This window comes from Hypanus sabinus, chromosome 2 (genome assembly GCF_030144855.1).
Source record: "Hypanus sabinus isolate sHypSab1 chromosome 2, sHypSab1.hap1, whole genome shotgun sequence".
Classification (NCBI taxonomy): Eukaryota; Metazoa; Chordata; class Chondrichthyes; order Myliobatiformes; family Dasyatidae; genus Hypanus; species Hypanus sabinus.
Genome location: NC_082707.1, coordinates 121,582,007 through 121,597,223, shown reverse-complemented (window position 1 = coordinate 121,597,223; position 15,217 = coordinate 121,582,007). Strand labels below are relative to the sequence as shown.

Genomic DNA, 15,217 nt, shown 5'->3' with positions numbered 1-15,217 from the left:
TGGACTGTAGGAGAATGGAGAGGGGGATGTTAGAGAAATGTGTAGAAGCCTGAGGGGCAGAAGTAGGGTGAATGCAACATCTTCCCCCCTCCCTGCCCCCCCCAAAGTTGGAGAATTGAGAACTAGAAGACATTGTTTTAGTGCGAGATGTGAAAGACTTGATAGGAACCTGAAGGACAACTATTAGAGGAATGAAAGCCTCATTACAGGATGCACATGGAGGCTTTGGAGGAGCAGAAGAAGTTTTCCAGGATGCTGCTTGTGGCATAGAGAAAGGTAGAATAAACATGGGTTGCTTTCTCTGGCACAGCAGAAGCTGATAGGAGTTTCTAAGGTGAGGGTGGCAAGCACAACATCGTTAGCACAAAGCTCTACAGTACTAGCAACGTGGGTTCAATTCCCACCGCTGTCCATAAGGAGTTTGTACGTTCACCACGTGACCCCGTGGGTTTCTTCTGGGTGCTCCAGTTTCCTCCCACTGTCCAAAGACATACCGGTTGATAGATTAATTGCTCATTGTAAATTGTCCGGTGATTAGGCTAGTGTTAAATCGGAGGCTGCTGGGCAGCAGAGATTGAAGGGCTGGAAGGGCCTATTTGCCCAGTATCTCAATAAATGTTTGTCTGTCTGTCTAGGTGCCATATCCGATGTGGACGTTGGTGACCGTGGTTTTCCATACAGATCTATCCCTTGTTCTTTGGATGACTTCCATTTCCTTGATGTGTAGCCACTTGGCTAAGCTTTTGATGTACATAAAAAGCTAGGTTTGCTCCCCTCAATCTTTCCAGAGAGAGAATATGAGTTTTTCTAGTTCATCTTTCCACATGACGTGTCCGAGGAATCTGAGTTGTCTTTCTCTTATTGTTGGTATGAGTGATCTAACTGCTTGGGCTCTTCTGAGAACTTCTTCATTTGATGTGTGTGTGGTCCATGATGTTTTTAATATTCTCCTGTAGAACCATAATTCAGCTGCTTCTAGTCTCTTTTCCATTGCTGGGGAAATGGTCCAGCGTTTACTTCCATAAGTCAGGATAGAATAACCGTAGCACTGAAGTATTCTGTTTTTAGTGTACATGCTCATCTTTCTGACTGTTAATATGGTCTTCATTTTCTGGAAAACTTCTTTTGCCATTGCTATTCTGTATTTGATATCTGTGTCACACCTGCTATCACTTGTTATTTGGCTGCCAAGATATCTGAATTTGTTGACTTGTTTGACGTTTGTATTTCCAATCCTGATCATACATTGCGGGATGTTTGACTTTCTGGAGATGACCATGCTTTCTGTCTTCTTGGTGTTGATTGAGAGGCCTCTGCGATTACTTTCTGCTGCCACTATAGTGAGTAGTTCTTGAAGTTTTGTTTGTGAGTCAGCTATTAGTACGATGTCATCAGCATATCTGCTGTCATTTATATTATGGCCTCCAATTGTGAGTCCTTTCACGACTTTGATACTTCAAGATAATTTCACTGTACAGGTTGAGTAAGTCAGGTGAAAAGTCACGACCTTACCTGACTCCTCTCATGATATTCACATACTCACTCACTTCTCCTCCTATTCTGATGGATGCTGTTTGGTCCCAGTATAAGTTTATTAAGAAACATTTATCTTTCCCATCTATGTCAAGATCTTGAAGCATTTCCAGAAGATCTTGGTGTCTGACAGTGTCAAAAGCTTTTGTATAGTCGATGAAACATAGGTAAGATGTCTTTTTGTACCTGGATGCCTCGTTCACAGATCATCCGTAGCATGAAAATTGCATTTCTGGTTCCAGTGTTTTCCACAAAGCCGCATTGTTCTTTACTGATTTCTGGTTTTATACAGCGTCTTGCTCTCATCATGATTACTCTGAGAATAATTTCTGCCACGTGGCTCATCAGGCTTATTGTACGATGTAACTCACATTCTGTTGCTCCCTCTTTCTTTGGAAGTGTAATGAACACTGATTTACTTAAATCATCAGGTATCTCCCCCGATCATAGATTTCATTTGCTATTTCTGTTATTTTCTCTATTCCAAATTCTTCTAATGCCAGTATAATTTCAACAGCAGTGTTGTCCGGACCAGTTGCCCTGTTATGTTTTGTTTTATTTATGGCTGTTCAAATTTCTGATTTTAGAATGTTAGGTCCTTCAAGATTCTTCTTTATGTTTGGTTTTTCTCCTCTTTGGTCTTCAAAAAGTTCTTTTATATATTCTGTTCATCTGTTTAGGATTTCCTCTTTGCTCATAATTAAGTTGTTGCCTTTTGCCTTGATGCATCCACTTGCTGAGCAAAGTAATTTCCCCGTTAGTTCTTTAATCTTACTGTGCATCATTTTTGTTCCAGAGTTATGGGTTTGTAGCATTTCTATCTCAGAGCATTTCTCGTCTAGCCATCTGTCTTTAGCTTCTCTGCATTTCCTTCTTATTGTCTTATCAAGTTGTTTGTATTCTTCGCTGTCTCTTGGTTTGATGGTCTGTTTTTGTTGTATCCTGGGCATGAAGATAAACTACATCTGGCTGTGGAGCATTTGCTTTGGGTGATGAGGTTACCATCAACCACAGCTACCTGCAGGTCACCCTCAGGCAAGGTGGAGCACCTGTCAGCCTCCCTACTTGGGTTACAGTGAAGCCATGAAATGCTGGTGATGGATGAAGCAGAAGGCAAGTTGTGAGTAACACAACTGATGCTTCCTGCTTCTCAGACGTTGAGTAGTAGATCCTTTTAATAAGACAATGGTCACTGTCACCCGTCTTGTAAAGACACTGCATTGGAAGCAAGCAAGGGGAAGCTACTTCTTGTAATTCATCCCTACTACAACCATGGTTAATACATACACAAACGTAAAAGACAACAGCATAAATGGGAGCCCAGTACCAAATAGTGCGGACACCTCGCTCGGTGCGGGGTATCGTGTAAACAGACAGGTGAGCCCAGATCGTCATGCCACACTGTCTGCAAGAACCAGAGACTGCGAATTGCCACTTGGAATGTATGAACCCTGCACCAAGCTGGTAAGCTAGAAAACGTAAAATTAGAAATGATGAGACTAGAAGTCAGCATCCTAGGCCTAAGTGAAATACGATGGGAAGGCACTGGAGTATTCCAATCAGACGATTACAGGGTGATATACTCTGGAGGAGATAAACATGAAAAGGGTGTTGCAATCATCTTAGACAAAGAAACATCCAAGAGCCTGCTAGGATATTGGCATATCTCAGACAGAATGATGCTAATCAAACTAAAAGGACAACAAAATGACATCTCTATCATTCAAGTATATGCACCCACAATGACAGGCTCAGAGGAAGAAATCGATGCCTTCTACTACTCCCGAGACAAAGCACTAGAACAATGCAAACCACAAGAAGTCAGCATAGTCATGGGTGACTTCAATGAAAAAGTTGGTGAGGGAAGAGTGTCGTGCTATCTCGTGCCCCACAAATGATTAGGAGACGCAGAAGATTCTTCAAGAAGGGTTAAACTTTAATTTGCAAATCAAAGCTGAGACAGTCATTGAGCTAGTGGCTGATTGCCCACCGATCTTTGGACATAGCATGTTTTACAGCAATCTCCTGGTTTAGTTGCATTAGCATAGGCAATCGGTCTATAGTTGTGTACCACATGTACATCCGCCACTATTGTTTCTATCCATTGACTTAATCATGTTCTAATCTACATCTCTTAGCTACCTTTCATTAACAAAACATTGTCTTCTACATTCTTAGGATTTCATTCTCCTACTAAATTGGGTACATGCATAGCAAATAGCAAATTCAGATTACATAATTTACATCTCTTAGCTTCCTCTTAACACACCATTGTCTTCTACATTCCTAAGATTTCATTCTCTAGCAAATAGCAAGTTGCAACTTTTATACTCTAATATATCCCCCTTTGAGACCCATAGGGTCTCACACAGAGAAAGAAGACTAAGAGTCCATGCACAAAAGCCCCAATAAACTCAAGCATTTATTCCCAAATCTCGGGTTAAACTATAATTTTCTGCGCCAAGACCTCAAAGTATTCTCTCCCTGTTACCCTGGGCCGCTGAGCCAAAAACCTGTCTCTCTGTACCTGAGACAGGGAAAAAAAAACTCAGAAGCCCTTACAAACTACTCCCTCACTGTCGTTCTGCTCTTGTTCATCCTGCAGGTGTTGTAGGCTGTAACGATACATTTTCGGTGTTTCTTTCTCCACTAAGCTTGCTTCAGTAATTGCCACAAGCATTGGAAATTTTTTGGTTGCAGCACGCACTACAAGAGATTTGAGACGAGGAAGAAAACAGCACAGCACAAGCGCACAGCTCAACAATACAATACTGACAGTTATTGCTATTTTAGTCAGCCATGCTCCCCATCCTCCGAGTCTACTTTCTAACCAGTCAAATAACTGATGTCCGGACCCTGCATTCTGTTTAACTTCCTTAGACTTTTCAACTTATACATTGCCTTAGTAAACGATCCTTCTGGACTAGTGTTATTTGGTATAAAAGTACAGCACTTCTCTCCAAACATCACACAAACTCCTCCTTTTTCTGCCAACAGCCAGTCCAATGCTTTCAGGGTTCCATTAATTCTCTCTACCATGTCCTGCGACTGAGGGTGGTATACACATCCAAATCTTTGCTTTATCCTCAGCGCCTGTAGTACCAGTTTGACCACTTTCTGGATAAAAGCTGAACCATTGTCTGAGCTAACTTCTGTAGGTATTCCAAATCTTGGGATCACTTCATTTATCAGAAATTTTACCACTGTCTTTGCCCCTTGATCTCTTGAAGGTACCGCCTCCACCCATCTGCTAAATCAATCAATTACTACCAGCATGTATCTTTTCCCTCTCACTGTCTTTATGTCTACGTAATCGATCACTAGATGTTTAAATGGTCCTGCAGGTACAGGAATGTGATCTATTGGGGTTGTAATTCCCTTTTGAACATTATTCTGTGCGCATACCTCGCACTGTGATAAGACAAAGTCCACTGAAACCTATAAATAAGGTGACCAAAAACCATCCTTTATTTTCTTTATCACTTCCCCCCTTGCAGAATGGTCCATCCCATGCGCTTCTGAAATCAGAATAGTCAGTAGAGGGGTGGGCGTGACCAACAAACCGTCTTCCATGCTCCACAAGCCTTCCGGGTTCTGCTTGGCCCCCCTTTTTCTCCACATTGTCTGTTCTGCCAGTGTTGCCCTACCTTGTATTTCAATTAGGTCCTCTACCTCAGGCTTACCTGGGGGGCAATGACAGCTGATGTACACCCAGACGCTTTTCTGGCTGCCTCGTCCGCAGCTTGATTTCCCTTTGTTATTACATCGTTTCCTTTTTTATGTGCCTGGCATAGTAAAATCTATAGCCAATGCTTTAGGTTTCATTATGGCTTTTATTAAGTCTAGAATTTGCTGACAATGTTATATGGGATTTCCATTACTTTTTTAAAAACCTCTCTGCTTCCACACTACCCCGAACAAATGGCATACTCCATGGGCATATGCCGAATCAGTATTGTGCTGTCTTTACGACAGTTATTTAGTTTATAATATTTTCGCTTAATAATTCATTCAATAGTATTTTCTAGTTAGAATTAGGAGTGTTTAAAGTATATTCATTGCATGTAAAATATATCGGCATGCGATGACGTCACATCCGGTTTCGCCGCGTCTTGTGGGAGAGTACCGGTTTGAAATTAGCGCGAGGGTGGGGGCTTACCACGAGGCTCACCTGAGCAGAAGTTGTTTTGCAGGCATGAGAAATCACAGTGAGAGCAACGCTGTAAGTTAATAGATAATCGATATGTTGAACTAAGATGTTAATGCCGATCCTGTTAGAAGTAACGACGGTCGATAATGTTTATGCTTTCGTTAGTTAAAGAGTTGCGGATAGTTTGCATGGAAGTGTATTTAAAGTAGACAATGGAGCAGGTAAACTCTCCCTGTATACTGCACCTTAGTGTAATGTTGTTATAGTCACCTTTGCTAGTATTTACAATCGAAATGTGATATTAAGGAAGGAACAAATACTGTATCAATCTTGTATTGTTTATCAACAGTTTTCACCATATGTTAATGTGAAGAGTGAACAGTAAATGGTTAATCTTACTGCGATCTGGTTCTTATTGACTGTGGTTTATCTCGACGTTTAATTCGGCGTTTCGTTACACGTGAAGGAGAACGTTACACCGAATCAGTATAGATGTCTACTTTCTCACCTTCCATCATTTCACACGCAGCTGTCAGGGCTTTGATTTCCGCTAGTTGTGTGGAACACGGTTGGGGACAGGACTCCATCCTAATAATCTTATAGCTCGACTGATCCTGCTGCACTACTGAGAACCCTGCATGATTTCCATCATAGTCCCTATAACAAGAGCCATCTACGAACAGAACCTTTTTATCTGCATCCTCTAGTGGTTCTGACCATAAATCTGCTCTCAATTTGGCAAATGCCATCGTCTTCCCTACACAATCATGGGGTTCTCCTTCATAGTCCAAAGGGACAAAATCGGCTATATTACTGGTAGTGCATCTCTGTATAGTTATGTCTGGAAATGTCAATAGCATCTGATACGCTGCTATCCTGGCTGGCATCAGCACAAATTTCCCTCTTTCCAGCAATTCTGCTACTTTGTGGTGTGTGTACAGAGTCACAGGATAGCCCAGGGTTACAGATGATGCCTTTTCATATGCATAGTACAGCGCTGCCAATCCCTGATAACAGGGTGGATACCCCTGAGCCACCTCATCTAGTCTCGTACCGTAGTATGCTATCGGCTGCTTTGCTTTTTCTGTGCCTGTCTCTTGTGTTAGAATCGCTGTGACATAACCCTCCTGTCGGTTAGATACATACAAATGAAAAACCTTCTCGTAGTCAGGCAAAGCTAATACTGGTGCTGACTGCAATTCCTGCTTAATAGTATTGAAAGCTATCTCCGCCTCTCCATTCCACTGTAAGCCGTTCTTCAAATTTGTGTGTCCTGCTTCTTTCATTATCTTTCTCAAAGGTGCCACAATCTCAGCATATTCTCCTATCCAATCTGAGCTGTACCCTGCCATTCCCAAAAACATCATCATCTGCCCTACAGTCTGGGGTTTTGGGGCCTTAGTTATTGCCTCAATCTGATCTGGTGCTATCGCCTTCACTCTCTTGGATATTACCCTGCCTACGTATTCCACTTGCTGCTTGCAAAATTGCAGTCTCTTTTTGGATACTTTATGTCCTCCGTGCGCCAGCTTCTCTCACCTAGTTATAGTGTCCTGCTCACACTGTTCCTCACTGTGGGAGCAAATCAACAGGTCATCCACATACTGTAACAATGTACTTTCCAATGGCATGCCTTCAACACCTGATTAAAAACGTGTGGTGAATGGTTAAATCCTTGCGGCATTCTGGTATGGGTATACTGAGCACCTCTGTAAGTAAATGCAAACAGATACTGATGCTGATCGGCTAGAGGAATGCTGAAGAAACCCGAACACAAATCAATCACTGAAAAGTAACTTGCTTCTGGTGGAACATTAGTCAAAAGCGTGTGTGGGTTGGGGACTACCGCTGGTCAGTCCTCTACCACATCATTTACCGCTTGCAAATCATGCACCAACCTCCACTTAGATTTATCTGCTTTTAAGACCGGCAGCAACGGGGTATTGCATGGACTGTTTGTTCTTTTAAGCACTCCTATTTCAAGCAACCCCTGCACTGTCAATGCTATTCCCTCTTCCGCTTCTGGTCTTAGAGGGTATTGTGGTCTCCTGGGTGGAATTGCTCCCCTTTTCAGCCTTATTTCCACCGGACTAGCTGTTTTTATTTTCCCCACAGAATAGGCGGCAACTCATCTAACCTTTTATCTTTCTGCTGGCCTCTTTCCTTTCCCAGCAAGGGCAGGTGTGGTTGGGGAGTTATTTCAACCTCTCTCACTGTCCCTACCATATCTACACTTACCGTTATTTTAATGCAATTGTTGTCTTCTGATATCCACACCTCTGGCGTGATTTTCCTCCACACTGTTACGGTTTCAACACTCTTAACTAAGGGTCCTAAGTCTTTAGACTGATATCCCTTGTTTACCAACAATGTTACGTGGGACGCAGCCTCTGGTATCCTGTACCATTTTTCTAAAAAGGTGTTCCACTTAACTTGTAAAGCTGCCCCTTGCTTTCCAATTATCACAGCCTCCCCTTCCAGGTGCTGTTGGGTACATGCCTCCAGGTGCCATCTCTCCTCTCTCCCTGTTCTGAGTCTCGTCAAAAATCACCGTACAATGTAGCTCAGATTTGGGCATTACAGCCCTGGGTAATATAGCCTGCATGCCCTTTTTCCATTTTTCCCAGGTTTCCTGAATCTGATCTGCGATGTCTCCTATCCAAAAGACATTAGCCTTCTTGTCTTCTCGTACTATCAATTGAGCCCCTGCTCTTTCCACACTCAGCCCATTTCTGGTGCATTCTAATTTTAATTCCAGTTTCAATAAGGCACCTCTGCCTAACAAATTAATCGGAGTTCCTTTAAATACTAGCACCGGCAAAACAATTCCTTTATTTCCCATTCTCAACCGCACTGGAGCTGTGCACTGTGTCAACTGTGTTTTCCCCGAGAACCCTACCATCTTAATAAACCTTCCTGACATGGGAAGGTGAAGGGCATACTGTGGCTGTACACAAGTGTACGTGGCTCCAGTATCTATCATCATTGGTGTCAGTTGCCCTTCTAACATAACCTGAACAATGGGTTCCTCGTCTGCCTCCCTTGTTATCATTGGGTAATGTCCCTTCCCACTCGAGTTCTCGGGGCACCCCTAATACCTCGCATAGGGGTTCACAGGTCCGCTTGGGCCTGTGGGGGCTGGTCCTTGGCTAAACTTTAGTTCCCTTCTTATCGGTTCCTGCTGGTGTGTGTCAGGCCAAGGTGTAAACGGACAATCTCTTCTCATGTGACCTGGCTGATTACATTCCCAGCACAATCACTCTACCTCTCTTTCCCCCTGTCTCCTCACTGGTCCCCTCTGCCCATAGCTTCTCTGTCCCCCTCCTTGGGACTTCCAGTCCTGTCTGGGCTGTTTGAATTTAGTCTGTTCCTGATAGGGCATTTGTGGGAATGCTCCTCCAAAGACGATTATTGGCATGGGGTTTTCCAGCCCTTGTCTTACAGTATGATCGGTTCCCCCATATAGCAGTGCTTTGTCCAGTTCGGTGGCTGTACTTGGACCGGTGGTTGCTGGCAGCATCTTTTTGTTTTTCTCTTTTTCCTTCTTTTTGAGTTCTTCGAGCTGCATTTGTATTAACTTCCTTTGCACCTCTTCCTGCTGCTCAACCAACCTTTGTTTGTCTTTCCAGTATTTCTCAACCGCATGGACTACGTGGTCTCTAAATTCTTGTAGGGTCTTTAACATCAGCCCAACCACTTCCTCCAGTTTGGATTTTACTTGTGGAGGCATTGCATCCAAAATGCTATGTCGGAACATTGAGGTCATAAATAAGCTATTCTCCACCTCTTGCTCAGTCTCCAGTCTCCACCTTTTCAACTGGTTTTCTATGTAGGCTGCTGGGTTTTCAGTGTCTCCCAGTGGATCCCCTTTTAAGGCTTTGGGGTCCACTTTGGGTGGATAAAGCTTTCTGAGGGCCTGCCATACCCTCTGCCTCACTCTGTCAAACCCGTCTCCATCAGTTCTTGGGTCATTTGAGTTTACTATGCCAGCCATTTCCATTAGTTCGTTAAATTTGGAGTTTCCCATCAACCTTATCAACAGTGCCTTCAAATCTCCCATAGCCAATAATCGTCCCGCCATTTCTTCTTCAAAGGCTGTAATCCATTTCCCTGCTCCTTCATGTAGATTGGGCAGAGTGTTTTTCAGCCCTTCTAGGTCCTGGGATCCCCAGGGGATTTACTGCACTTGTCCTGATCCTTTAACTAACAACGGCATCATTCTTCCTCCTTCTTCCCACCAGCCCTGGCTCTCCTCCTCACCTGACTCCCCATCTGTCTCAGGGTATGTCTTTACTGCCTCCCACACAAATGTCTCCGGGATCCTCTTCTTCCCTCGGTCTCCTTGTGGAGTCCTTCCTTTCTGTCTTAATTCAATACTTGGTTGGCCCCTGGAGTATTTTTTGCATCTCCTCTGGCAATCCCCTCTCAGTAACTTATCTGGCTCTCTCTCTACTTCCACAAGTCGCTCCCCTACCGCCTCCTTCTGCTCTTCTGGGTTTCTGCCTCCTACCTCTTCCCCACAAATTCTCACATCCTCTCTCTCTCTACTTAACTCTTGCTCCTCCAATGAGTCACCTTCTTTTCTAGTCTGTTTATTTCTATAGTATAACCGATACTCTTCATATTCCTTTTCCTCTCTCAAGTATTTCATCCGTTCAATCCCTTCTTCCATTTCTCTCTGTGCCTGTTCCACCTTTATCCTTTCTGCCTGTATTTCCTTCCATATCCCCGCTTTTTCCTTCTTGTATTGTTTTTTTTCCTCCTCATTATCCCAAACTTGTACTTCTCCCTGCATGTTTACTGTTCCCGTCAGCAGGGGGCACTGCTTAGGGGTCCCTTCCTCATTATAGGGAGGGGGCTTTTCTGTTTCTTTCGCATCCGGGTACGGAGCTGAAGCCAGCTTCTCACTGTACCTTCCTCTCTCTCTAACAGGCTGTTTCTCCAGCACCTTAGTGACTTCCTTGCTTGTAATCAATATTCTACCTGTCCTCCTCAGCCTTTCTCCCTCCATTCTGAAGAGTTTTAGCACTTCCATTTCTCGTTCTCTTTTTTGCCCTCTTTTCTTAGATTTATCTTTTGGTTTGTAATTTTTAATTAATGCCTCCATTTCTTCACACAAGCTTACATCAAACGTTCCTTCTCTTGGCCACTTTGTGACCAGGTTTTTGGTTCTCTTTTCCCATTTTTCTGAAGTTTTTGTGATCTCATATTTATTTACCGGGATTTTTTGCTCAGAATCTCTACTGCCGTTCCTTTACCTGTCATGTTATTCTCTCTTTTTAAGGTATTTCAGAGATTCACAGTTCGTTTACTGGATAATATTATTTACTCTAATTCTATGCCTAGTCTATCGTCTATCTACCAGCGCTTTAAACTATATATTGGACTGTCCTTGTTTCCTATTCTGTTCTGCCCGTACAGACCTCTATTCAGAGCGGTACCCACAGAACTTTCTCTTTGCACCTCATCTATTCAGACCCTTATCTCTTAAGGCAGTATCCATGAGGATTTTCTCTATTTTTCCTTTCCCTGCCCGTTCAGACCTTCGTTTTATATGAAGTGGTATCCACAGGGACTTACCAACACCACGTGGAATTTTTCTTAACTTTTTATTAACTTATTTGTACTTACCCTCACTGCAGTGTTCTTGATCAATCCTCTGAGCCTCCTGTTAACCCCCAACTCTGCCAGATTCTTTGGACCGGAGAGACCCTTTGGCAGTGGTTCCACACTTCTGAGACTCCAAGACCTCCCCAAAGCCAACAGAATTCTTAGTCCACATTGTTCAAAAAGTGCTTACCTTTTGTTTGGGTGCACCCTTTATTCTGTTAGCCTTGTGAGGGTCCCTAGAGGACTGGGAAGCATCCCCAATCTGCCGTTTCCTTTCCATGGGTCTCTTTCCGGTCCTGCCACGGTCGCCAATTTTGTCGTGGTTTCTCGTGCCCCACAAACGATTAGGAGACGCAGAAGATTCTTCAAGAAGGGTTAAACTTTAATTTGCAAATCAAAGCTGAAACAGTCATTGAGCTAGTTGCTGATTGCCCACCGATCTTTGGACATAGCATGTTTTATAGCAATCTCCTGGTTGAGTTGCATTAGCATATGCAATCGGTCTATAGTTGTGTACCACACGTACATCCACCACTATTGCTTCTACCCATTGACTTAATCATGTTCTAATCTACATCTCTTAGCTACCTCTCATTAACACAACATTGTCTTCTACATTCTTAGGATTTCATTCTCCTACTAAATTGGGTACATGCATAGCAAATAGCAAACTCAGATTACATAATTTACATCTCTTAGCTTCCTCTTAACCCACCATTGTCTTCTACATTCCTAAGATTTCATTCTCTAGCAAATAGCAAGTGGCAAATTTATACTCCAATAAGAGGAGACCATATTGTTGGAGATCAGGGATTGGGAGAAGGAAACAAAAGAGGAGAAAAGCTTATAACATGGTGTAAAACAAGCAATCAGATAATCACCAACACTTGGTTTATACGACATCCAAGAAGGAAATGGACATGGAGAAGCCCAGATGGGAACAACAAAAATCAAATTGATTACATAACAATCAATAACAGATTCAAAAATTCGATAACTCAATCCAAGCTTCTGACTCGTCACCATAATCCAAAACTTTCACCATCATGCCATCGTGGAACTGCCGAACAATCGTGATGAACCTGCTGGGGCAGCCAAACTTCTCCATTATATTCCATAAGACATCTCTGCTGACCGTATCAAATGCCTTGGTCAGATCGACGAAGGTCATAAAGAGGTCACTGTGCTGCTCTTGACATTTTTCCTGGAGTTGGCGTGCAGCAAATACCATGTTGACAGTTCCACGCTCTGCACGGAAGCCACACTGGCTTTCTGGGAGGAGACCTTGGAGCAGACCACGTACCAGTCATTTGCAAAATGAAAATAAAATTAAAGAAGCCAAAAAGATCAGAGCCACTGAACTATCAACAACTACAAAACAACCCTCATCTGAAAACAGAATACACAATCAAAGTGAAAAACCATTTTCAATTGCTGCAGGATGAAGGAGGCAAATCTTCCCAGGACATACTGAAGGAATCCATGGTTGAAGCTGCAAAATAAACCATCCCACAAAAAGTGTGGAAAAGTACGAAGAAATGGATAACTGAAGATACAATACAATTGATCTCAAATAAATATTTTTTTTTAAATTAAAGATTATAAGAGGCATAGACAGAGTAGAGTCTGGTATCATTTTTCCAGATCAAAATGTCTAATATAAGAGGGCATGCATTTAAGGTGAAGAGGGTATTGTTCAAAGAGAGGCATGGGGCAAATTTTTTTTTTACAGAGGGAGTGTTGGTGCCTAGAATTTGCCTCCCGGGGTGGTTGAGGAGCCCCCGCCATCATGGGGAGAATTTACAAGATCCTTATGTACAGCAGTGGAATTGAACCCGGGTTGCTGGCACTGTATACTAACTGCTACGCCAACAGTGGTGCTCCAAATAAGTAAATAATGTTTAAAAAGCGCACGGGTACTGAGAAAGGAGAGGCTGATAAGGAAATGGGTCAAATGCACAGTTGGAATTAACTTAGATGGGCAGCTCGGTCAGCATGGACCAGCTGATCTAAAGGGCTCATCTCTGTACGACCCTATGACCTGTGTGAACTTGGATTCACCCTATCGGAGATATTCACTCTGTCCTATCAGTACTTCCTGCTCCCTCTCGACTCCAGCCAAGTCAGTCTCACCCTAACCTCCGGTGCTGTTTGGAGTTCGCATGTTCTCCTGCATAGGATTTTTTTCCCTGGGTGCTCTGGTTTCTTTCCATTTCCCAAAGATCGTAGCGGTTAGCAAAATGCCACAGCAGCACAGCTGACCCAGGTTCAATTCTGCACCAATTTGAATATTTCTGTAGATTTCCCCTTGTGTGGATGAATGAAAGAATCTGGGGAGGTTTGGGAAGGGAATATAGGAAAATAAATGAGGCAATGGGATTGATGGGGTTACTTTGAAATCTAGTCTAGATTAGATGGGCTGAATGTCCTATCTGTGTTATAAGTTATTTATTTAGAGATACAGCCAGCGTAGAACAGCCCAGCGACTCACCTGTATAAATATGAGAAAGAGAGTTAATGTTTCCAGTCAGAGGCCCTTGTAAAAGTTAAATGAAAACAAGTTTCTGACTGGAAACATAAACTCTGTTTCTCCCTCCATGGTGCTACTGCCTGACTTTCAGATGTTTCCAACATTTTCTGCTTTTAATTCTTTGCTTCACTCCTGATGTCAATGACCATGCCCTTTGTGCACAACATAGGGACCTTGGACGAGTCCAGCCCTACTTGCTGTCTTGTCTGCCCTACTCCACACTGGCTCTCTCACACCCAGCCTTGCTGACACACTCTCAGGGATTTATCAACATAGAACCAACTCACAATGTCATCAGGCAAAATGTGTGGAGACCAGGAAGATTGTAAAGTCTGAAGATAAAGACCAAAGAACCCTGCGCTCCAACACTGTCTATCCATTGAATTTCATAGGATGTATATTCAATACACGCAACTGTGCATCACTTACAGTGGATATACTTAGTTCAGCCATCAATCCAGAGTGATTAAAATCGTGGATGCACGGGGTAAAAGAAGGCAAGGTAACTTCTCAGAAGGGGAAGTAAACCCATTGAGAGGTACAAAGTCAAGGATAAGGAGTTTAAAACTGTGGAATTCAAGACATCAGGACCTTGAAGCTCCTCTGTTGAACATTCAAAATGCTCTACTTAGGCTTGCTGGAGAAAACCACGAATCACTTCACAGGAAAAAAAGAGTGATGCAGTTTGCTTAAAATGACCCAGAGCAGAAAAGTCAGGCTGTAGATTGTGCTCCAGCTTCAAGTGAGATAAGTTTTGATTGTCATTCATCAGCCAGTAGTACATGGATTCTGAACGAAGAGGAGTTAATGATACAACAATACATCGATCCTGAACGAGGAGGAGTTAATGATATGATGATCCCGAATGAGGAGGAGTTAATGATACGAGGATCCTGAATGAGGAGGAGTTAATGATACGAGGATCCTAAATGATGAGGAGGTAAGTGCAATGAATTTGCTACAATAATCCATGACAATCTCTGACCAACCAGCCAAGGGCATTGAATAATCTGAGTGCTCCCATCGGCCACACACTACACAACAGATCTAGCTCTGACCTCACTGCCGACAAAGCAAGATAGCACATCACAACTAAATCTGAGTCCTTTCAGAAATAGAAATACTAGGCGCATTAGTGGAACCTGCTCACGTTTTGGATTAATGACCCTTCCTTCTCAGAGTTGGCTGAGTTCTTTCAGCATTTCAGTTTTAGTTTCAGATTTTGAAACTCTGGTTAGGCTGCATCTGGAATTCTGGTCACCCTGTTTTAGGAAGGATACGGAGGCTTTGGAGAAGGTGCAGGAAAGGTTTACCAGGATGCTGCCTCAATTAGAGGGCATGACCTATCGCGAGAGGCTGGATAATCTTGGGTTGGGAACATCTGTGTCCTTTTC

The 15,217-nt window shown here is 43.1% G+C and overlaps 1 protein-coding gene across 4 annotated transcripts in view; it reads right to left on the bottom strand.

The window, feature by feature from the left end:
• The window catches only part of ltk (leukocyte receptor tyrosine kinase), a 192,772-nt gene that overhangs the window by 70,004 nt on the left and 107,551 nt on the right, over positions 1-15,217 (bottom strand). The gene's annotated exons all lie outside the window — the stretch shown is intronic.